At 39.5% G+C, this 24674-nt stretch overlaps 2 protein-coding genes across 18 annotated transcripts in view; one reads left to right on the forward strand and one right to left on the reverse strand.

Moving 5' to 3' along the window:
• Positions 1-22126, reverse strand: part of CUL2 (cullin 2) — a 155109-nt gene extending 132983 nt beyond the window's left edge. The window contains exons 1-2 of the mRNA XM_053225516.1: positions 21623-22126; positions 6282-6368 (exon numbers count right to left, since the gene is read on the reverse strand). The gene's annotated coding sequence lies outside the window, so the exon portion shown is untranslated. The remainder of the gene's footprint in view (positions 1-6281; positions 6369-21622) is intronic.
• A 96-nt stretch (positions 22127-22222) lies between these two features.
• CREM (cAMP responsive element modulator) overlaps positions 22223-24674 on the forward strand; it is a 71585-nt gene continuing 69133 nt past the window's right edge. For 3 of the 17 annotated variants that reach the window (XM_027073825.2, XM_027073819.2, XM_027073816.2), the window contains exon 1: positions 22823-23062. The gene's annotated coding sequence lies outside the window, so the exon portion shown is untranslated. Of the gene's footprint in view, positions 22354-22819; positions 23063-23179; positions 23466-24674 lie in introns of those variants that run through there. The other 14 variants (XM_027073821.2, XM_027073810.2, XM_027073817.2 and 11 more) reach the window with 8 other exon arrangements.

Genomic DNA, 24674 nt, shown 5'->3' on the forward strand with positions numbered 1-24674 from the left:
TCATCTGAAAGATTGACTGTAGTTGGAGGATCCAAGTTCACTTGCATTGCTGCTGGTGGAAAACATCACCTTCTCAGTGACTGTTGGGAGGAGGCCTCAGTTCCATGTCGTCTGTATGGACCTCTACAAAGGACTGCCTGAGTCTCCTCATAACATGTTAGCTGTCACATAGGAATTCAGTGTTCACTGAACTAATGTTAAAAAATAGGGGTCATGGGTAGCTCAGCTGGTTAAGCATCCAACTCTTTATCTCAGCTCAGATCTTGATCTCATGGTCATGAGTTCAAGCCCTGTGTTGGGCTCTGCACTGGACGTGAAGCCTACTTAAAAAAACAAACACAAAAAAAACCTCAGAAACTAAACATTTCAACAAGAATTATACATTTATGTACCCATCCTTTCATTCATTGATTCACTGTATCATTATTGCCTATTCTGTGCCATGCAATGTTCTAGGTGTTGGGCACAGCATTCACAGAGTCCTGGCCTCAATTAATTTACATTCTAACAAGAAGGGAAAGATAAAAACTAGGTAAACAAATGAAAAAGATAATTTAATCTAGTAATTAATACTCTAAAGAAAATTAAACATAGTAGTGGAATAAGGTGATAGGGGTGATAACTAAGGCAATTGGGAAAGGCCTCTTTGACGGGGTGACATCTGAACTTAATTGGCAAGAAGTGGCCAGTCACAAAATAATATGCAGAACATGATTTCAGACAGAGGGAACAGCAAGTGAAAAAAGCCTGAAGAATGGATGAGTTTGGTATGTTTGTGGAATAGAAAGATGGCCACTATGATCAGAGCATAGTGAACACATAAGAGAGCATTACAGCATGAACTGAAAAGGAAGACAAATACCAGATCTTCTAGGAAAAAGAGCTTATAAACCATGGTAAGAAGTTTAGGTGTCATTTTTTAAATTTCTTCTAATATTTATTTATTTTTGAGAGACACAGAGAGAGAGAGAGAGAGAGAGAGAGAGAGAAGACACAGAATGGGAAGCAGGCTCCAGGCTCCAAAATGTCAGTGCAGATCCTGATGTGGGGCTTGAACTCACAAACTGTGAGATCATGACCTGATCCAAAGTCTGATGCTTAACCAACTGAGCCACCCAGGTGCCCCATTTTAGATGTCATTTTAACAGCATGGGAAGTCATTGGGAGTTTTTTTGTTTTGTTAATTTTTTTTTTAACATTTATTCATTTTTCAGAGAAAGAGACAGAGCGAGAGGGGGCGGGACAGAGAGGGAGACACAGAATCCGAAGAAGGCTTCAGGCTCTGAGCTAACGGCACAGAGCCCAATGCAGGGCTCGAACCCACGAACTGTGAGATCATGACCTGAGCTGAAGTGGGACACTCAAGTGACTGAGCCACCCAGGTGCGCCGTCACTGGGAGTTTTTAAGCATGGGCAATCTAATCCAGTGATCGGGTTTACCATATTTTAAAAATCCACTGGTGTTTTCTAGGGCTGCCACACAAAAATACAACAGGTTGGGTTGGCTTAAACAACAGAAATTTATTTCCCCACAGTTCCGGAAATTAGAATTCAAGATCACAGTATCAGCAGTGTTGGTTTCCTCTGAGGGCCAGAAGAGAAGGGTCTGTTCCAGATCTCTCTCCTTGGCTTGCAGAGAGCTTGCTGATTCTTCATGTGTTCTGTGCATACACCCTCTCTCTCACACACCCTATCTCTTCCTCTTCTTGTAAGAACACCAGTCGAATTGGATTAAGGCCTCACCTTAATAGCCTCATTTTAATTTAAAGACCTTATCTCCAAATATGATTACATATTTGAGGGCTTCAACATATGAATTTGAGGGGGACACAATTCAGTCCATAATAGAGGGCAAAATGAAAACAAAGGGGCACATGGATGGCTCAGGTTAGGTGACCAGCTCTTGGTTTCAGCTCAGGTCATGATCTCATGATCTGTGGGTTTGAGCCCGGTGTCAGGCTCAGCGCTGACAGTGTGGAGCCTGCTTGGAATGCTCTCTTCCTCTCGCTCTGCCACTCTCCCCCATCCCACCCCCCCATCTCCAAATAAATGAATACACTTAAAAAAAAAAAAAAGAATGGAAACATAGAGACCAGTTGGGATGCTACTGCAGTGTTGTAGCTAAAGATGCTAGTGGTTTGGATTAGGGTTTTTAGCATAGGAAATAGTGAGGAATGGTTGGATGTTAGAAGTAGCATGAATGAGTTTGCTACCTCTAAGTGAGAGAAAGAAAGGACTCAGGGATTCTTATCAAGTTTTTGGCCTGAGCAACTGGGTTGCCATTTGCTGAGACTGAGATGACCAGGATGGGACAAGTCTGCAGAGAAAACAAGAATCAAGAATTCTATTTTGAACATGTTACATCTGAAATACCTATTAGGCATTCAAATAGAGATGTTAAATAGAAAGCTACACATGTGTGTCTGAAGACCAGGGACAGATATATATTAATTCATTTGGGAATCATCAGTGTTTCAGGTATCATACTACTCAACAAAACTTTTCTTGTTGCCTGATTGAATTTCTGCAGAGTACAAACTCCCAGTCTCCTGTCTAGAAATTGAGACTGCAGTCAGAGAGGACTGATTCACTCAAATGCACAAGGATCTCTGTGTAAAGAGGAATCCAAAAGTGTACCTGATGCCTCTATAAATTCTCAACTGAATCCTACTTTCAGCCCCCATATTATGACATACCTGGTACCTACTTGTCATGAACCTCTTTGAAGTTCCTCACAGTGAATCAAATTGCTTCTCAGTGGTATCCCCTTCTGTAGCTTCTATCTACTATTAGCTATCATTCTTCCATATATTCAATCTTACAAAAATTTGCAGAAATCTCATCTGCTAGATCTCTGCTTTTAGCCAAGATGGAGAGACTAGAATTGTATTTATCCTCCTACCTAAAACAAGAAACTCAGACAAAACACATAAAACAGCAATTTTCAGACAATGGATAACAGGCAGTGCAGGACTGTGATCTCTGAGGGAAGGGGGAACAAATGGTGAGCCCTACATTGAACCAGTTTACTTACTGCCTGGAGGCAGCTTCCAGGCTGCAGCACAGATGAGGAGAACCCAGACAAAGCCTGGATCTTTGGTTGAGTTGAAGAGATAGATATGAGAGTTCAGGGAGGCTAAAGTCCCCAGAATTTGCAGGACAGACTAGTTCAGAGGACAGAGCTCTGTAGGGACAGATTGAGACCTGAAGGAGACTGGCTGAATTTTGAGCTGTGCATGCAGGAAAAGAATGTAACTGGGTTCAAGGAAATGACCTATGTAAAATAGTAGACAAAATTAATTCCTAGACCCTACACAGGGCTGGGAATAAATTATTTGTGATCCCATAAGACAGTGGAAGGATCTTGCATTATACAGGGAAGTCAGATAGAATTCTCAACAGATTATTGCCTTAATTATGGGATTAAATCATCCAAGACTAAAGGCTGCTCTTCACCTAACTGACTAATCTTAATTTCAAAAGGATCTGATTTCAAGTACTTACCTATACACTATTTAAAGAAATTCAATAAAACCCAGTAACAATGCAAAATTCACAATGTCTATCATTTGATTAAAAATTATGAAGCATGCAGGGACGCCTGGGTGGCTCAGTCGGTTAAGCGTCTGACTTTGGCTCAGGTCACGACCTCACAGTTCATGGGTTCAAGCCCCGTGAACCCCTGTGTCGGGCTCTGTGCTGACAGCTCAGAGCCTGGAGCCTGCTTCAGATTGTGTCTTTCTCTCTCTCTGCCTCTCCCCACTCGTGCTCTATCTCTCTCTCTCTTAAAAATAAATAAAAAATTAAAAAATATTTAAAAAAATTATGAAGCATGCAAAGAAACAAGAAAATATCCATAATCAGGAGAAAAATAGAAAAATCAATCAATAGAAACAAATCTAGAAATAACAGATATAATGGATCTAGCAGACAAACTATTTAAAACAGATTTTACAGATACATGTGAATATATATACAGATACATATTCACAAAGGTAAAGGGAAACATGACCATGATGAAGAGAGAAAGAAAAATATTTTTTAAAAGCCCAAGTAGAACTTCTTCAAATGAAAATAGGTCTGAAATAATAAAAATACATTGTATAGGATTAAAAGCAGACCAGATATTGCAGAAGAAAAGATCAGTGAATTTGAAGAAAGAGCAAATAGAAACTATCCAAAATGAAGCACAAAGAGAAAACAAAATGAAGAAAGCATCAGTTACCTGTGGGATACTATGAAATGGTCTATATGTGTGTAATTGGAGTCTAGAAACATGGAGGTGGCAAAAAAAGTTTTGAAGAAATAATAGCTAAAATATTTTCCAAATTTGATGAAAACTAAACAGATCCAAGAAGTTCAAAGAACCACAAACAGAATAAAGAAAAACATTATAAGGCACATCAATAATACATTATATAGAAAAAAACAGAATTAAAACATAATTCTCATCAGAAACAATGAAAGTGAGAAAAATATGGAGAGGTATCTTTAAAGCATTGAAAAAAAATTCAATATAGAACTCCTTATCCAGCAAAAACATCTTTCAAAACTGAAGTCATAATAAAGACTTTTTCAGAAAAATAAAAGCTAAGAGAATTTGTCACCAACACAAACAGGACTTTTTAAAAATATAAACCCATAAGGGAAAGGAGAAAACAAAAAAGAAATTAGGAAATACCTTGAACTTAATGAAAATGAAAATGTAATGTGTAAAACTTTGTAAGATGCTGCTGAAGCAGTACTTAGAGGAAAATTTATGACATTAATGCTTTCACTACAAAACAAGAAAAGTCTCAAACCAATGAATGATTCAAGTTTCCACCTTAAGGAATAGAAAAAGAGGGCAAATTATACCCAAAGTAAGCAGAAGAAAAAAATAATAAAAGAGCAAAAATTAATGAAGTAGAAAACAAAAACAGAGAGACGTCAATGAATCCAAATACCATTTCTTTGTAAAGGGCAATAAAATTGATAAAGAAAAAAAGAGGGAAAAGGAAAATACAAAAATTATGAATATTAGGCTTGAAAGAGCATACATTACAAATCCTACAGACATTAAAGGATAATATGAGAATACTGTGAACAATTTTGTGCTAATAAATTTGACAACTTAGATGAAAGAGAAATTCTTTACAAAGTACAAACTACCAAAATTTACTCAAGAAGAAACAGATAACCTGAAAATACATATATCTACTTTTTTGATAGTCTTTATTTATTCAAGGTTTATTGAAATATAATTGACACATAACATTGGGTAAAGTTTAAGGTGTACAATGTGACTGATAGAGGAATGTATTACAAAATGGTATACCACAATAAGGTTAGTTAATACATCTATCACTTCAGTTACCTTTATGTGTGTGTGTGTATGTGTGTGTGTATGTGTGTGTTAAGAATTTTTAAGATCCCCTTTTAGAAACTTCCAAGTATGCAATAAAACATTGTTACCTGTAATTCCCATATTGTACATTAAATCCCCAGAACGTATTCATCTTATACCTGGAAGTTTGTACCCTTTGACCATCATACCACCCATTTCCCCTACCCCCCAAGCCCCTGGCAACCACCAGTTTACCCGCTGTTTCTATTCTGATGGTCTTTAATTTCACCATAATGTGTCTGGGTGTGACTTCTCCTCTTACTTCTTGTTTAGCACTCTTCAAGCCCTTTCAATCTGAAACTATTCTTTTTTTTATAACATAGGAATATGACTTGTAAGAATTCTAAAACGCTATGTCAAGTGTTTAGTATGTGCACTACTCAGTAAATTTAAGTGCTATTATTTATCTAAGTGTTATGACTGGCCAAATAAATGAATATTTGGCATTTCTTTCAATACTGCTAGCTCTAGTAGAATAATGACATTGTCTTCTTTACTACTCAAAGGCTGGCTAACATAATACACTGTGTGTCTTCTATTGCCATCTCTATGCTAACAACTCACAAATATGTATCTTCAGCCAATCTCTCTTTTTCTTTTTACCTCCATACTGGTATATCAAATTGTCTACTTCGACATTTGCCTATTCATAAGCATTTTAAATCAACATGTCCAAAAATGAGTTATACTTACTCTCGAACATGATGCTCCTATAAATTTCCCCTACTTGATGTGACTTCAAACCCATCAAAAACCTAGAAATTTTCCTTAGATTTCCATCTAGCTTTATTTCTCCAATCCATCAGTCATAAAAGTGATTTTGGTAAGTCCACTTATCTGCATTTCCAATGACACCATTGAAAGACAAGTCACCATGAACTGACACCATACTTACTAGAATTCTAAATGTTTCCCACCTCCAATACATCCCTCCAATTCATTCTCCCAGTGCTTCTCAAACTTGAGTGAACATAAGAATCATCTGAGGAGTTAAAAAAAAAATACTAGTTTCTGGCATTCATGCACAGATATTATACCTCAATTAGTCTTAAGCAAGGCCAGGTATCTGTATATTTTAAAGTTACCCAGAGTTGACTTTCAGTTTGTTTTGGGGATATAGAGAGCTGGAAGGAGCATTTCTCTCATCACTGCAATAGAAAAGAGGCAAACTGGGGTGCCTGGGTGGCTCAGTTGGTTAAGTGTCAGACTTCAGCTCAGATCATGATGTCGTGGTTCATGAGTTCAAACCCTGGGTCAGACTCTGTGCTGACAGCTTAGAGCCTGGAGCCTGCTTTGGAATCTGTGTCTCCCTCTCTCTCTGCCCCTCCCCTGCTTGTGCTCTGTCTCTCTCTCTCTCTCAAAAATATATAAACATTAAAAAATTTTTTTAATAATAAAAAAAAAGGAAATCAGGTAAACTAACCTCAAATGCCCAACTATATTTGAAGCTGTCAGACAGCTGAGGTCACAGAGCAACCAACTGGCCCAAAATCTAAGGAAATACAAATGTCTGCAGAAAGAGAAGATATATCAGCACTAACATACTGGGATGGACACAACCAGACACTGGTAAGATAAGTTCAGCTAAAATAATTGAGAAATTCATGAAGGCTGAATGTGAGCTGTCAGCACAATATGAAAATCATAGTGGCTGCAGAAATGGACCATGTCTACACCTTCTTATAGGCTCTTTCTCCACAAACCTTACCAGCACTTATAAGAAAGATTGGAAAGAGCCCTAATAAAGTGTCCATTGGTGTGCAATCTAGAAGAGGACAGCTCATTCTGTGATTCTTCACTATGGAACGAAAGTCTTAATCTTTCATTAAAATAAAGAGCAACACATACTATTGTACCCAGGGTGCTGAGGAAAAGTAATTTCAGCAGGGAAGGAACAGGGGGAAGAATCCCACTCTTGGTGGAGAGATAGGAGAATTGAGAAGAACACAGCCTCAGAGATGTAGGCATCCATAGATTCTGCTTGAAAACTAAGGCTTAATCAGAAAAAGAGAGAGAGTAGGATCAAACCACTTCTCTCTCCCCCTCCCAGCACTGTTCCCCTCCAAGTTAACAAATTTGGAATAAAAAATAACATCAAAATACTGCTGGGTGAATGACTGCAGATGTATAAGAGTATGCAAAGAGATCTCTGAGACATAGAACAAAGCAAGACCTAAAGCTCAGGGTTGAACAGACATTACTCTGGGAACCCAACCCAGCCGTAAACACAAAATCTAGCTACAGAAATTTTAAAATTAAACTCAGCTCAAGCCCTATCTAGATTAACCTCCTACCTCCTCTCCAACTAAAGGCCTAGGAGGAGGAAAGGTACCCATTTCCAGGCATAGAAATTATTCTACTGCCCAACACAAGAAGTCCAGTCTTCAACCAAATATTACATGTCATACAAAAAGGCAAAGAAAACACATTCCTGAGAGACAAAGCAATCATCAGAACCAGATTACATATGACACATATATTGGAGCTATCTGACAGTGAATTTAAATAACTATGATTAACATTTAAAGGTTCTGATGGAAAAGGTGGACAACATGCAATATCATGTGGGCAATTTTAGCAAGAAAGAATCAAAAGGAAAATGTTAGAACAAAAAGCACAGTAACAGACATGAAGAATGTTTCAATATGCTCATTAGTGGACTTGACATAGCTGAGAAAAGAATCAGTGAACCTGAAGATAATCAATAGAAAGTACCCAAACTAAAACACCAAGAGAAATAAAATATTACAGGGCAGAAAAATCCAAGGGCTGTGAGATATCAAGCAGTCTAGCATCTGCATAATTCAAACCCCAGAAAAAGAAGAGAATATGGCAGCAGAAGAAATATTCAAGCAAAGGACAGTTAAGAATTTTCCAAAATTAATGGTAGACACCAAACCAAAGATCCATGAAACTGAGAGGACACTAATCAAGATGAATTAAAACACACATACACACACCACCACCACCACTACCAGTGGTATATCATATGCAAATTGCTAAAAACAAAAGACAAAGATAACATCCTGAAGGCAACCACAGGGGAGAGGAGGGAATGACATGAAGACATGAATTACAGCAGACTTCTTGTTAGTAACCAGGCAAGCCAGAGGACAATGGAGTAGCATCTTTAAAATGCTGGGGGTGGGGGGGGGGGGTGGGGGGGGGACCTATCAACCTAGAAATCTATGCCTAGCAAAACTATCTTTCAAAAATGAAGCAGAATTTAAGACTTCTTTAGACAAAGAAAACAAACAAACAAAAAAACAGAGATTCCATTGCCATCAGATCTATTCCACAAGAAATGCTAAAGGAAGTTCTTCAAGAGGATAAATTATGATAATGGATTAAAACTTGGATGTACACAGGGGCGCCTGGCTCAGTCGGTTAAACGTCCAACTTCAACTCAGGTCATGATCTCATGGTTTGTGAGTTTGAGCCCCTCATCAGGCTCTGTGCTGACAGCTCAGAGCCTGGAGCCTGCTTCAGATCCTGTGTCTCCCTCTCTCTCTGCCCCTCCTCCACTTACACTCTGTTTCTTTGTCTCTCAAAAGTAAACATTAAAAATATTTTTTTGAAAAACTTAGATGTACACAAAGAAATAAAGAATGATGGATATGGATAAGTGCAGATAAAATATTTTTTATTTTAATTGCTCTAAAAGATAACTGTTAAAGTAAAAACACTGCGAAGTCTTGTATATTTAGAGCATATGTAAAAGCAAAATATATGACAACAATAGCACAATGAATGGAAGGGAGGAATTGGGAATATACTGTTGCAAGGACCTTACGTTATATGTGAAGTGGTATATTACTAGAGGATTATATTAATTCTGTGTAGACCATAGGCGTGAAAGAAAGAATTTACAGAAATATGTGACCATGAATTCCACAACTGCATTTCATTTTATGTATTTTATTTATTCTGGGATTTCTGGAAAATTCTCAACAATAATTCCTCCACCTTCCCTTAGCTTTTTTTTCTCTCAATTGGGAGATTTTCATTAGGAAAAATATTTATACTTCTACCTTTCATATATTTCCTGTTTTGTTTTCCACTTCATAATTCCTTCCTTGATCTGACCATCCAGTTCATGAAATAACTCTGGAACTATACTGTTCTGCTCTTCAACCCAATCGAACTTACAAATGTTTGTGCATTGTGTTTCCAAAATTCTTCCTTCTTTCTCTGAAGCTTTTTATGAAGCTTATTTTAAATGTTTACTTATTTATTTTTGCGAGAGAGAGAGAGGAGAGAGAGAATCCCAAGTTGGCTCGGTGCTATTAGTGCAGAGCCTGACAGGGGGCTCAAACTCATGAAACTGTGAGATCATGACCAGAGCTAAAATCAAAAGTTGGACATTTAACTGACTGAGCCACCCAGTCACCCCGAAGTTTATTTTAAATTCTTTTCCACTTTGATCCATTAGTTTGACTTCCTCTGATACAAGTAGTTTCTATAATCATTTTACTTTAATTGGTTATATTGCTTCTTATATGTTTCAGAAGCTTTCCCCCTCTGTTTATATTTACTCTTTGGGATCATCAGCTGCCTTGGCTAGTAATGTCTATCCAAAGGAAAGGAAGAAAAGCCTAAATATTGGTTCATGCTCCTCCAGAAGAGGTTAGGACTGGGGAAATGGTGTCTCTAGGATAGTGATCTGGCTCAAGCATTCACTGTTTTCTCCACTTTGGGCATCAATCACCTACCCTCCAGGGTATCTGACAATCCCTCTCCACCAGTCACTGCTACTGGTGGGAGAGTAGAGGTGCAGGCCAGCCAATCCGTACTCATTGTGCTCTGCTCCTGTCTCATAGGCCACACTTCCAAATGTCTTTGGCAGTTCTTGTTTTTTCTACCTACCCCTTAAAAGTTGCTATTTTCTAGAGCTCCTTGCACATTCCTATTTTCCGTAACACTGGGCAGGTTTACATTTTTATTGCCTTTACACTGTGCCTGCAAAAATAACATTCAGTGTTTGTTAAACAATTTTCTAATTGAAAAAGCCAAACGACCTTTCCAACCACATCTTTCTTCTTGGAGGAGCTAAGTACTCTCAGCTTCAGAGTACTTGTTTTTAATAGTTCAGTTATTTATCTTAAAAAGGAGTTAAACTGCTAAACAAAACTTAAATGCAGAATAATTCTAAAGTTCCTCCCAACTCTATATTTCTGTGGGTCCACATTTGTACTGTAGAGTTGCTTGAACCATATACTTTTACCATGTTTAGTCTCTGATGGATGTCAGCTTAACATTGAGAGGATTCATTGCTAATTTTTAGCTCTCGGTGAAAGTCACTGTGGCTAGCCTTCTACACAAGTATTTTCGTATTCACATCTAGATTTACTAGAAATCTTCAAGGAGGGTTTTTCTTCTGGAATGCTTTTCCTTACACTAAATTGCTCTTCTGAACCATTCTGAAGTGATTCTGTTGATTCTTTTTATTAACATCCATTTTTTACTATTAACTTTTCAGAACATAACAAAAAAGACTTTGGCTTCTGATTTCTTATTCATAACCTAGTTAACCAGATATAAAGAAAATAAAGAAAGAAAGAAAACTGACCAGTAAAGGCTGAAATTATTATCCTTCTTGAAGAAAACATATGAAAAAATCTTTGCTTTCTAGGAGAAGATTTCTTATGTATGATACCAAAGGCTTGATCCATAAGATAACAAATTGATAGACTGCATTTCAGCCGTTAAAAACCTCTTCAAAAAGCTTTAGTAGGGTAATAAACACGCTGAGAAAGGGAGAAAATACTTGCAGAATGCATATAGAGTAAGGACATTTATCAGAATGCGTAAATAATTCCCAAAATTCAATAATAAAGTAAAAAAAAATTTTGTTAGTGAGCAAAAATACTTCACCAAAGAAGATAAAAAGAAGGAAAATAAGCACATAAAAATGCTCAACTCAACATCTTTAGACATTTGGGAAATGCAAATAAAAATAACAGCAAGATATCTCTGCATACCCATAGAATGGCTAATTGCAACATAATTAGAAATATGTTTTTGGTTTCTGCTCCTGGGTTCCTGACAGAGCTCCTAAAACTCTTGTAATTTGCATAGCGATAGGGATGTTAGGAGCATCTTTTGTTTTAACATTTGGTCTTTGGTCTTGGTTCCTGACATAGGGCTCCTACCTCTTTTGGATTTCCTGAGTGATAGGAGCATCTTTTGTTCTAATGTTGCAACTCTTGGTGGCCTCCTGGATAGCTTCGGGATGGAGGCTGGTTATCAGAAAGACCAGGCCATGATTAGAAACGTGGAACTTTTAGAACCACCCCCCTCCTCTGGGGGCTAGAGATTGCCTATCTGATGCAGCCTCCATAAAAATCTCTAAACTATATTCTGAGAGCTTCCAGGTTAGTGAACATATCCATGTACCAGGACGGTGGCACACCCCAACTCCAAGGGACAGAAGCTTCTGTGCTTGGGATCCTTCCAGATCTATGTATCTTTTCATCTGGTTGTTCATTTGTATCCTTCATAATAAACATAAGTTAAAAAAAAAAACCTGGCCATCTGTAGAGACCGCATGAATCTTCAAACTATTATATTCAGAAAGTTTCTTTTTATCTGTATGTGAATGTTTCCAAATTCTTCATACTAACAACTCAGATTCAGAAATCTCAAGTGAATCTATACACAGTCTTAGAAATCAATGCTAAATTATCAGTTGTCATGCCTGGATGTGGGTGACTGGGTTTCCCAACCATGAAAATAGTTTCTATTACAAAAAATGTTACATTTCATTTTAGGAAAATGATATCCACATGATGGCACTATAACCTACAAAATAAGAGGTTGTCAATTTATGAAGACCAAGAACTTGGTAAATTCTAGAGTACTTGCTATTGATGAAACATGCTTAAAAATAAGGCATTTTATATACAGATAATATGGATATCATTTCCTTTATATTTTATAGAGACATACTGGCTAATACTTAATTTACAGTGCATTTTTCACATGGCTCATTTAATAACAGCATCTTAGGGGCGCCTGGGTGGCGCAGTCGGTTAAGCGTCCGACTTTAGCCAAGTCACGATCTCGTGGTCTGTGAGTTCGAGCCCCGCGTCAGGCTCTGGGCTGATGGCTCAGAGCCTGGAGCCTGTTTCCGATTCTGTGTCTCCTTCTCTCTCTGCCCTTCCCCCATTCATGCTCTGTCTCTCTCTGTCCCAAAAGTAAATAAAAAACGTTGAAAAAAAAATTAAAAAAAAAAATAACAGCATCTTAGTTCTGACCTTATAGAAAACAGTTATTAAACATTTTTAGCATATGGCACTGAACTAGATAGGTCAAACGAAACCAAACGAAAAGGTATTTAGAAGCCTGCTGTGAGCATTCAACTGTTTTGGAAGCTACTGAATGCATTCCCATAATGTCATGTCTTCCCACAGGTTATTTTAAAGGCTAATCTAGGAATAGGGACAGAGCCATCATGAAGTTATATTCTGGCAGGGGAGATAGGCTTTAACTACATGTTGACATTATTAATTACAATTATAGTAAACACTACAAAGGAGATGTCTAGTAAAATAAAACCATATAAATGGTTAAAGGGTTTTAATCCAGTCTGCCAAATAAAAGGAAGCTTCACTGAAGAAGAAATCATGAATGAGGCAAGCTCTGAAGGATGATTAGAAATTAAAGAGATAAGGGGCACCACGGTGCCTCAGTCAGTTAAGGTCTGACTTCGGCTCAGGTCATGAACTCGCAGTTTGTGAGTTTGAGCCCCACGTCGGGCTCTGTGCTGACAGCTCAGAGCCTGGAGCCTGCTTCGGATTCTGTGTCTCCCTCTCTCTCTGTCCCTCCCCAGCTTGCACTCTGTCTCTCTCTCTCTCAAAAATAAACATTAAAAAAATATTTTAAAAAAATTAAAGAGGTAAAAGAATGGGAAAAGCGTTATAATCACAGGGAACCGCATGTGCAAAAGGACTGAGGCAGCATATATCAGTAACTGAGAACATTAACAAAAAGCCATCCCATCTTGATTGATCTATACAAATCAGGATTTAGTTCAAATGTTTTATTATCAATTCATTGATCTCTAAATGTATCCAATTTACGGATGAACTATATTTTAAGTTTGATAGAAAATTAGCTGTTTAGAAGGAAACATACTTTTCCATGGCAAAAATAGTATAAATAATAGTACTATGAAGCCTATCTAAGCCACACTGTAATTACAATGGACTGTTCTCCTTGAATAAAGTATGTTCCCCATATATATTTCTCAATGCCTTAAATAAACAATAGTTCTGCATTATAAATAATTAACAATAGAAGAAAGATAAAGTAGAAGTAATTTTAGAATGTATATTGTATGCTGAAGATAGAGAATAATTTAATTAGAAAAACCTTTAGGTGATCAATGGAGGCTTCTGGAAGTTCTAAACAGAACTTCTATGCACATTAAAGGGTTCTTTACAGACTGAGGGCATTGACTCCTTTTTAGCCTAATTTTACTTTAAAACTTGAAACTTTCTTTTCCTTGGTATAGTTGTATTACCAGCTCTACTTTTTTTTGCCCAAACAGCATGATTAAATGTGTTCTAGTTCCTAAATGAAATAGAATCAGAGAAAGTAAGAAGAAAGGGGTTTTTCCCCTCCTTTAGCAATTGAGGAGTTCAAAAGAGGAAAGGAGAAACTAAAGGGTGAGTGTGTGAACATGGGGGAGTGGGCACAGGTGTGGCTGTGTAAGAGGAAGCCACTGCATCCCAGTGACAAAAGGAGAGTTTTGCAGCCTAAAGTGAACCTGAGTTACATGAGCACTTAAAGGCACCAAGAAAGGGAGTATGGCAGATGTTAAAAAAATCTCTTCAATGAAGAAAGTAGTAGAAGGAAGGAAGATCAGAACCCCCCTTCCTCTGTCACAGGTAGTGAGGTCAGCCAGGGATATTTAATAGCATCCTGTGACTTGTCAAAGATAAAGCTGGACACTAGTGAAAGTGGTAAAGACAGGTTTTTAATCATATCTCTACTATTGCAATAGAGAAAAGAGTCCAGCATGAACTGAACTCAACTTGGATTTGTAGAGAGGTGATTGGGTGCTTTAAAGGGAGGAGGGGGGAATAGGGAGGGGGAAGAATGGAGCTCAACAGAGTCTGGGAAGTGATCAGTTACAAAAAGTGACAAGGCAGAGTTGAGCCATTTAGATTTGTTAACTGGTACTTATGGAATCTCTTACCCTCCCACAGAGATTGGGAGACAGGAGTCCTTTCTTCAGGTGTTGGCAAGAGAACAAGCTATAATTTCTTTTGACAGCTTTGAGTTTTCTTGGACAAGCAATTCAAACGGGGCTAGAGTCATTCTAGGGCTGACACCTTGAGCTGTTAGAAACTATGTTTGCTTGTGTTTTGTTCAAGTCTTTAGAAGTCAAGGATGAGGCTTAGGTGAGAAAAGGGCTCAGAGCAGCCTGTGTAAAGTTTGGTTAAGGAGAGACTATTTGTCAGGCTAAAGTGCAGTGTACAATTGGTTATTCCTCTGGATACCATTTTCACATGTTGTAAGTTCAAAATGTAACTACTGTACATGTCTTAAGGATTAAACTTTACTAGATGATTTCAAAATGTTTCTACCACGTCTTCTACCATACTATGAATATGATATAAACTGACTATATAAATAATGATAGCGAATAGTTACTGAGCTTTGTACTATATTAAAGCCTTTATATTTATTAATTGACTCTTCACAAATGCCTTATGGGATCAGTATCATGATTCCTCTTCTACAGCTAAGGAAAAGTAGGCTTGAGAGTGGGGCTGAAATTTTTGACATAATTTTGGCAAAAATTGTGGCACAGAGCCCTTTTCCAATATGAGATGTATTGGTAATAACAATCTCTCTGTTCTTAATGCCTGGCCTCTCCCATGCTCTAGTTCTTAAAGGCTTAAAGAGGGCTGTGTGTGTATGTACATATATATGTATACATACATGTATGTATATGTACATATGTGTATGTATATATACATGTATATATGTATATGTGTGTGTGTGTATATATATGTATATATATAAACAGTCTCTACCCTGTTACTTTTCCTTTCTTATTCTTTCTTTCCACCCCTAAACCTTTTTGCTGATAACCTGATTTATTTTCCAGAACAGTGACCCCAAGTCATAGCACTGACACCTTCTATTCCTGTTAGCCTAGTCTTTTTTTCCCTTCCTTTTGATCTGATCAGTAGCCCATTTCACCATCTGAATTGATCCTGATGCTTTTTTACTCAGTTCTTGCTGGCTCTTGATATCTGTTTTTAATTTGGCTTACTTGATTTCTCCTTTTTCTGACAACCATGCACACATCTGAGTTTCAATAGCTGCCATTTCAATGTAATGGAATTTAGTCTTCAGAATTTAGTCCTGATGAAACAGTTGTTGAAATGAGCCCTCTTTGTCATGGGAGATGCTGTTTTATTTCAATCCAGTAACTTTCTAATCCTCTCGTAACATGGGGCTCAATTCTTTTAAAGGATTTTACATTGGATTTAATTCTGAGACCAGTTTCAAATTTCTTTTCAATAATTAAAATAATTAATAAAGTACTCAGCAGTTCATATGCTCTATGAGTCATCATTCATGTCTCTGCCATGCTGGTGTTCTTCTGGCATCTCATTTACGTACTTAAAAATAGAAAAAAGAAACACTAATTACTATCATTTTTATATCAAAAATATTTGGAGAACTAATTCTATCAAATTCTGCAGTTTCCAAGGTTGAACAGTGGTCAGTTTTAGACAAGCTTCTTAGTTTTCCAGTCCTTATGGTTCTCTCTGACATTAGCTATAGTGTGATTCTATGTGAAAAAAATAAATCTTGGCAGGCAACTGAATTTGTGGTCAATAAAAACATGTAGAAAACATTTGAAAGTAGATTTTCATGATTTAAAAAATGATACGTGACAGTTTAATGACTGCAAATAATCTCCTAGTTTTAAAGAATTCAGTGGCCTGAGTGTGTATTATAATACTCATCCTTTTACCATGGTTCTAAGTATTCTGCTGAGTTCACAGCCAGTAGATATTGATGTTTAAGTTTATAATCCTCAAAAAAAAAAAAAGAACACACCCCCACATATAAAAGGATATTTCCTATGCTGGAAGTAGGACTGTTAACTTTCTTGTAGCAGGAAACATTTCTTCCCAAACAGCAAATTGGAGACATCATAAATCGAGTGCATATTACATTGACTTCTTTTCCTTTTCTCAAATTTTTAAACTGGACACACTATATTTGTTAGAGTCTCAAATCCTAAAGCTTGAATAGAAAGGGCCTGTGTATCCATTTTCAAGTGAATCCATTTTCTAATTCTCTCCTGCGGTAAATTAATAAACAAAAAAGGAGGGTAGCCATTTAAACAATGCAAAATTCTGAGATCTTGTGGTATAGTAGTAGTAGCACAGGGTTAAAAGTCACAAATCCTGGATTCTAGTCTCGATATTACTATTGGTTAGCCAAAGCAAGTATTGTAACTACTCAGCCTCCACTTCCTAATTTAGTTTCCTTAAATTTTATTTATTTATCAGGGTGCCTGGGTGGCTCAGTTGGTTAAACGTCTGACCAGCTTAGGTCATGATCTCATGGTTCGTGAGTTCAAGCCTCGCGTGGGGCTCTGTGCTGACAGTCAGCTCAGGGCATGGAGCCTGCTTTAGATTCTGTGTCTCCCTCTCTCTCTGCCCCTCCCCTGCTCACACTCTGTTACTTTCTAATCCTCAAAAATAAATAAACATTTAAAATTTATTTTTATTTATTTTTAGAGACACAGAGCGAGTGGGAGCGGGGGAGGGGCGGAGAGATGCAGACAATCTCAAGCAGCCTCTGCACTGTCAGCATCAGCGCACAGCCCAACACAGGTCTGGAACTCATGAAACCGCGAGACCATGACCGAAGTGGAAATCAAGAGCTGGATGCTTAACCGACTGAGCCACCCAGGCGCCCCTCCACTTTCTAATTTATAAAACAAAGGGGTGGATTTAGAGCTTAGATTCCACACAAGTCAATGAAGGAACTTGCACAAGTAATAAGGTATTAATTATAACTCACATTTATTCAGTGCTTACTTTGGGCCAAGCACAAAATTCTATATACTTACATGAATTAATCTTCACAACAACCTATAAATCAGGTACTAATACTATCTCCATTTCATAGGCGAGGAAATGGAAGCACAGAGCAGTTTAGGAACTTGCCCAACATTTGCACAGCTAGTATCAAAATTGGAATTTTAACTCAGAATTCTGGCCCCTGTTTCCTGACAACAATCATTTATCGCAAGCAAAGAGGAGACATTTTATTTCTAAGAAGATCAGTAAAGGAGATAGCAGGTAAGCTAGGTCTTACAGTATGCAGAAGATTTTAACCAGCAGATATAGAGAATTGAGGAGAAAATGGAGTGAATAAATCCCAAAAAGATTGGAAAATATAAGGTAATTATACGGAACAGTAAGTAGTAAGGTTTGGCTAAAATGCTGCCAGCATTTAATCTTGCAGCACACTAGACTCATCTGGAAATCTTAAAAGAAGTGGATTTATAGGTTCTTTTTTGGGGGATTCTGACTAAGTCAACAGGTAGGGCCTATGGCCTAGGAACATCTTTTCAACAAGTTTTTCACATGACTCTCATGTGCAGCAAGGTATTAAGAAGCAGTGTGGTATAAAACACAAAGGACTAACATGGAATAGGCCTGTATACCTAAGTTGGACTCAGATCATCAAGGGCTTTATGCCAAACTAAGATATTTGGACTCAGCCAGTAAGATCTCACTGACTTTTTTGCTTTAATTAAAATTTTATATTTTTAGAATATGTAATGCATGCATGTAGCAGAAAATTCAAGAGGCCAACAAAAGGAACTCAATCTGCTTTCCACCTTTGACTCCTTAAGTCCCAGTCCCTCTTAATCATTCAGGATTTTTAAGAAGAGAAATCACAAGAGCCATGTATTGGGAAAATGAACCAGATAGAAATATTTAAGAAGAACTATATTGAAGGCAAGGATGACCTCAGTCACACTGGTCATAGTGGGAATGAGAAGGAAAGGATGGATGCAAATTTCTACACATGAAAGCAATAGGATTGGCGTTAGCATAGGACCTAGAACATAGCAGGCTCTTTAAATTATAAACTAAATGGATCCTCAATGATATGAGCATACAATGACCAAAATGACTCCATGATTTAAAGGCAGGATGACCGGGAACTGAAAAGTGCTGCTACATTGTTGAAATAAAAACAATGTTCAAGAATGGAAAGGGAAGATGATATAGTTTTGAATCTATTGAGTTAGAAATGATCATAGGCCATGTAAGTGAAACTTCTATCAGATAGATGGAAATATGATTTGGTGCTAGGAAGAGAAGCTGGGAGCTTGAGGTATAACTTTGGGAATTTCCTTTCCAACAGAAATGGGAATGATGAAATAAGGAGGACGATGTAGAAGAAAATGATCAAGGACAGAAAATTCAGAACTATCTGCCTTTAGAGAAACAAAGGTGAGTGAAGCCAAGAGAGTCAAATGTCATGGAAATTCAGAGGTGGGGGGAGACCTTAAGAAGGTAGTATTAATTAGGAAAAGAGGTCAAGGAGGATGAAAAATGTAAAAAAAGTTTCAGATTCTCTAATCAGAAAGAAGGGGGAAAGAGGGCAAAAATCAGACAGCCAGGAAATAAGAAATGAGTAGGTGGTAAGGAAGTGAAAATAGCAAGTGCTTTCTATTCTTGAGAATTCTGATAGCGAGAGGATTGGCAAGAGCTGGAACAACAACCATCTGGGCAAAAAAATGTTATGTGAACGTGCACCCTAGAGCTAGAAACTCTGTAGCCTTCCTTCTGGGAAAAGCAGTGTCAACAGTTTTCAAGTAGAGGCAAGATATGAACACATTTGCAGGGAGAGGAGAAGGAGCTAAGAGGAAGAGAGAGAATAAAGGTACAATATGGGAAAGAAAAGACACCTATTTTGGAGTGGTGTGGTGGCTCAGTCAGTTGAGCATCCAACTCTTGATTTCAGCTCAGGTCATGATCCCATGGTTGTTGGATCAAGCTCTGCGCTGAGTTTGGAGCCTGCTTAAGATTCTCTCTCTCTCCCTATGCCCCATCACTGCCTCTCTCTCTAAAATAAAAAAATAAAAAACAAAACAGTAAACATCAAAAAAAAATGACACTTATCTTACAACTGTATTTGGAAGGAGGTGTTCCTCCTGACTTACAAAGGGAGGGATAATTTAAGAGATTTTCAGGGGAAGAGGGAGTATTTGGGTGTGACTGACAGCCCGTACTTTCTCAGGAAAGTAGGTGCTCTAGTTGTTTCTCCTCAACAGAGAATTAAATATTGCCTAGGTGAGGAACCCAAAAATTTAGACACTAGACCAATATAAAAATGGCTAGTTTTTTTTTTATTGAGCACACACTTTATGGTAGATACTTTATTTAATCTTTGTAACAATGCAAAGAAGTAGGTACTATTATTCTTCCTGTTTTAAAACTTATGTCTTCATAACCTGCTTTTTTATCCCTGATATCCCATTAAAATTTTTTCTATCTTTATCTTATGTAAAAAACAAACAAATAAAAAAAAACCCTGAAAAATCAGCTCTTGGCATTTCTAATGAAATGTTTGAATTATTTGAAAGGGATACCACTGAGAGGCAGGTGATTTGTCTCAGAGCTCAAGCTTCTTTTAGAATCCTTCACTTTGGGTAGGCAGAATGATGCTCCCACTCCCCAAAAATGTCTACATTGTAATCACTGTTAACCTATGAATATGTCAGATTACATGGCAAAGGGAAATTAAAGTTACAGGTAGAATTAAGCTGTATTACAGATAGAATTAAGCAGCTGATCAGCTGATTTTGATACGGGAAGATTATCCTGGATCACTGGGACGCAAGAGAATCAGAGAGATGGCAGCATGAGAAAGAACCAGTTGTTGCTGGCTTTGAAGATGGAGAAAAGGAGTCATGACCCAGGGAATGTGGGTGGTCTTTAGAAGATGAAAAATGCAAGGACATGGACTCTTCCCTGGAGCCCACAACCCCTTGACTTTAGCCCATTGAGATGTTTATTTTTTTTTCTCAGCAACTTTTCTAAAAAAATTTTTTTTAATTTATTTATTTTTGAGACAGAGAGAGACAGAGCATGAACGGGAGAGGGGCAGAGAGAGAGGGAGACACAGAATCTGAAACAGGCTCCAGGCTCTGAGCAGTCAGCACAGAGCCCGACGCAGGGCTCCAACTCACATACTGTGAGATCGTGACCTGAGCTGAAGTCGGATGCTTAACCGACTGAGCCACCCAGGCGCCCCTCTCAGCAACTTTTCAAGTGGTGTCCTTGACACTGGCTTTGTGCATGACACATTCCTGAGTACTATAGGACTGTTAGATAATAAATGTGTTGTTTTAAGTAAGTTTGTGGTAATTTCAAATAGCAGCACTAGGAAATTGCATGTACCTTCCCCGCTGCTATGTCATGCCCTCTCTTTTCAGATCCCAGGTACTCTCCTGTTCTCAAAAGCAGGTACTCTCAAGAAGGATTTGACATTTACATCTTAGTGTATGTTGCTTTACCACTAATTCTTACATTTAAGCCCTTTATTCATTTTATTGAGAGACTGACAGTGTGAATGGGGGAGGATCACAGGGGGAGTCAGACACAGAATCCAAAGCATGCTCTATGCACTGAGCTATCAGCACAGAGCTGGATGCGGGGATGTGGGGCTTGAACTCAAGAGCCTATGAGATCATGACCTGAGCTGAAGTCAGAGGCTTAAGGGATTGAGCCACCCAGGCACCCCCATTTTAAGCCCTTTAGAATGTGTACTTTGTTAAAGAAATTTAGGAACAAACAAGTAGGTGGAGAACAATGTTCTGGGAAAGAATGATCACAATTTCCCCTCAATCACTTGTAGCTAAAAATCCATTCATCTTGCACTGGTCAACCTTGACCACAATGAATGGTATGATTTTGAGGATTTGGTAATCCTTTTTTATTTCCTTCCCTTCTAATGACCCTCCCCCGAGCTAAAATGAGCTGTATTATGGATGCATAAATATTCGGTGCCAGCCTTGTCTAACTACAGACTTGGTTGTTTTGTAAATTTAATTTGTAAACTCGCTAGTGTTCCTTAAGAAATTACTATTTAACAGGCGGTGATGGGCTTTATCTACCACACTGCAAGGAGGAACTTCAGAATTCTGCTTATGTCAATAGGAGGAAGTGAACTTACCAGGTTTTCCTCTTATTTCTGTTAGTATGCATTACAGCTGAAAGTAGTTCAGGTTGGCCAAAAACTGGCAGTGAAGACAGTTCAGAATTTTCTCCCACTCTACGGGGATTGTAATATTTCACAAAGCTTCCCTTTTCTACCTGCTCTACGTTGACAGATTTTTTTTTCTCAGCAACTTTTCAAGTGGTGTCCTTGACACTGGCTTTGGGCATGACACATTCCTGAGTACTATAAAGTTGGGTGGTAATCATTGTTTGAATTCGTTTTTCCTTAATGTAAAGAGACTTATCTATAGGCTACAAAGCCTCCATTTCTGAGGGCTTACTCAGCCTTACAATTCAGTACGTTCTGAGTATTCCTAAGTGGGTTCCTAGTTTATAACGGGTCAGCAACCAACGTTCCTCTTACTGGAAAGCCCTCGGTTTCCACTGGATGAAAACTAAACTCTCCTCTTTTTAAAGGCAGGGATTTTTGCTTGTCACCAAAAGCCTTCCTTTCCTCTGTCACATCTCCAAGTGGGGACTGTCGCTGTTTCTCCACGACACTGACGCACAAAGTCACTGTTGAGGCGGCAGCAGTCTGAGAACAAGCCAGCTGGGTTTCCCAGAAAGCTCAAGTCCAGGACCTATAAGCGTCTTTCAGAATGGCAGACGCTGCAGGAGCGTGTGAGTGGGGACGCTCCAGGTGTCCGCTCAGCAGCCCCGGGAATCCGCAGGAAGCGCCTCTGGCCGGTAAAGACCCACAACGCCAGCGTACCTCAGCTTGGGTTGGGATGGGAGACGCTCTAGGCCGCAGCCCAGAGAACAAGAGACCTCGAAGCCGAGAACCCAGCACGGCCGTTAGCCTAGTTTGTAATTAACCAGGCTTCCGGCGCACGCGCGGTGGGGCAGCTTCCGGCTTCCAGCCCACCCCTCAGGCCCTGCCCTGGACTGGGTCTTCCTCCCGGGTCAGCCTAGTTCCTCCTCCGGCCCCGCCCCCCCGACCTAGTCCTCCTCTCCACCCTTAGGCCCCGCCTCCCTACCTCATTACCACTTAGGCCCCGCCCCCTGGCCCTTCATTCCCCTCCCCCCTCCCTCCGTTCCATTTAATTGTTGGATTGTCAGCGCTGCACTCCCGCTGGCGGCCAGCAGGGGGCAGAGTTCGAGCTTGGATTTTTCCGCCGGGCGTCCCCGGGGAAGCAGTCGTGGAGTGGGGGAAGGGAGGGCGGGGCGCGAGGACGCGGTCCGGTCGGCTGCTGCGCTACTTTTGGTCCCGGCTCGGCAGGGAGGCCGCGGCTGCCGCATCAGAGCTGACGTGGGGGCGACGTGGGGCCGCCGCCGGCGCCGGCGCCGGGTTGCTGGGCGGCGGCGCCGCTCCTGAGCGGCGGTCGGGCTCGCCGTCTCCACCTCCTCCCGTCCGTAATCAGTGACGAGGTCCGCTACGTAAATCTCATCGCGGCGGGTAAGTGGTGCGTCGGCCGGGACCCACAGACCTAGGAGCCGGCGACGCGGCGCAGGAGGCGGACGCAGGAGGCGGAGCGGCGCCGGGTCGGGGGCGTCGGGGGCGCGGGGCAGCGGGGCCGCCGGAGCCAGCGGGGGAGCGGGGAGGGCGGGAGCAGCCCGGCCACGGGCGCCGGCTCCGGGGCCACCCGGCGGTGCGGCGGCCGCTCAGTCTCCGACTTCGCTCGCGGACTGCCTTCGGGTTAGTAGCAGAGCTCTCCCGATAGGACAGCGGGGCTGGTCTGCTCTCTCAGCAATCCTTGACTCCTTTTGAACTTGGTACAAGTTGGACAAGTCTTTCGGAAAAAGCCTTATTGCTCTAATGAGTGTGGTCCTCCCTCTTTGAGAAGAAAAGGAAGCGAGAAGTAAGGACGTTGGTTTTTATTTTCACAGCCGACGATTAGTAGCACTTTTGTCTCAATTTTACGTACTCAGGTTAGATTAAATCAGCGTTAACCCCTTTCTTCTCCGAAACAAGAGTCGGGGACAGCAGTGTTGAGTCACTGGGTCTTCACACACGATAGACCTGATGATATAGTGCGAAGACTTTTATGATAGCCGAGAAGGAACAAATCCGTGACAGCGAACAGAAATTTCAGGTTTTGTTCTGTACTTTCGACGTTTGCCTTTCTAGAACCACCTAGTAAGATTCCCAGAACTTGCGGAAGAGGGAATAGACACATTATTCACCTTACTGCCTATTACACGTATGCTAGATCCCTAACTTTGAAATCGCTGAGACGTTTCCTGCACTGCGCTCAGCAGAGCAGCTGTCAGCTTACGATCACATTTTCGGCAGTTTTGACTTACAGGATCAGCCTGAAGGTGACTAAAACTGAGAGAGCCCCTTTTAACAGTACCTCTTACCCACGTAACTTCTTAAAATGTCTTCCTTTTCAAGCTTAATTTGGCGGGCTGATGAGAGTGCAGCCAGCTTCCCTTTAGAGAAATACAAACCTAGATGCACAGCGATAGAGGTCCGGTATGAAAATCGTATTAGATTACATTAATAATTCATGTTCTCTGGTTCCCCTCCCCCTTCCCTCCCCCGCCCCGCTTCGGATACCACATTTTTCTCCTGGTCTTGGTCCTATTTTTGGTTAACAAGCTGCTTTCCCTTCACAGTTTTTAAATCTTTGAATTTTTTTCTCCCAAGGAAGGCAAATTACAAATAGTGTGTTTTGGCCAATAAAAGCTAGGTATTAAAACAATAGTGTTTAAAGAACTGCTTACTGATCCAGATACAACTTTAAAAAAGATATTTAAATGGAAATGGGTTTGATCTTGAATGAGTGAACACTTAAAGCATTGTCATATTAAAATAATTACACAAACATTTTTGGTATGAATCTGTAAATAGATCAGTGTAAGCCGATGCTTTCCCAGTGACTTTGCTGGTCAACCTGGTATCATTTTGGTGAGTGTGAAGTTGTAATTATACCGATGTTTGTGTACATTATCTTGTAAGAGTATATGAATAAATTTGTATTCAATGTATAAACACAGAGGAGCTCTTCAGTGTTTGTTTTTGCATTGTCCTGGAAAGTTAATAAAATTTGCTTCTACTGATGAAT

Source organism: Acinonyx jubatus, chromosome B4 (assembly GCF_027475565.1).
Source record: "Acinonyx jubatus isolate Ajub_Pintada_27869175 chromosome B4, VMU_Ajub_asm_v1.0, whole genome shotgun sequence".
In the NCBI taxonomy this organism is placed as follows: domain Eukaryota; kingdom Metazoa; phylum Chordata; class Mammalia; order Carnivora; family Felidae; genus Acinonyx; species Acinonyx jubatus.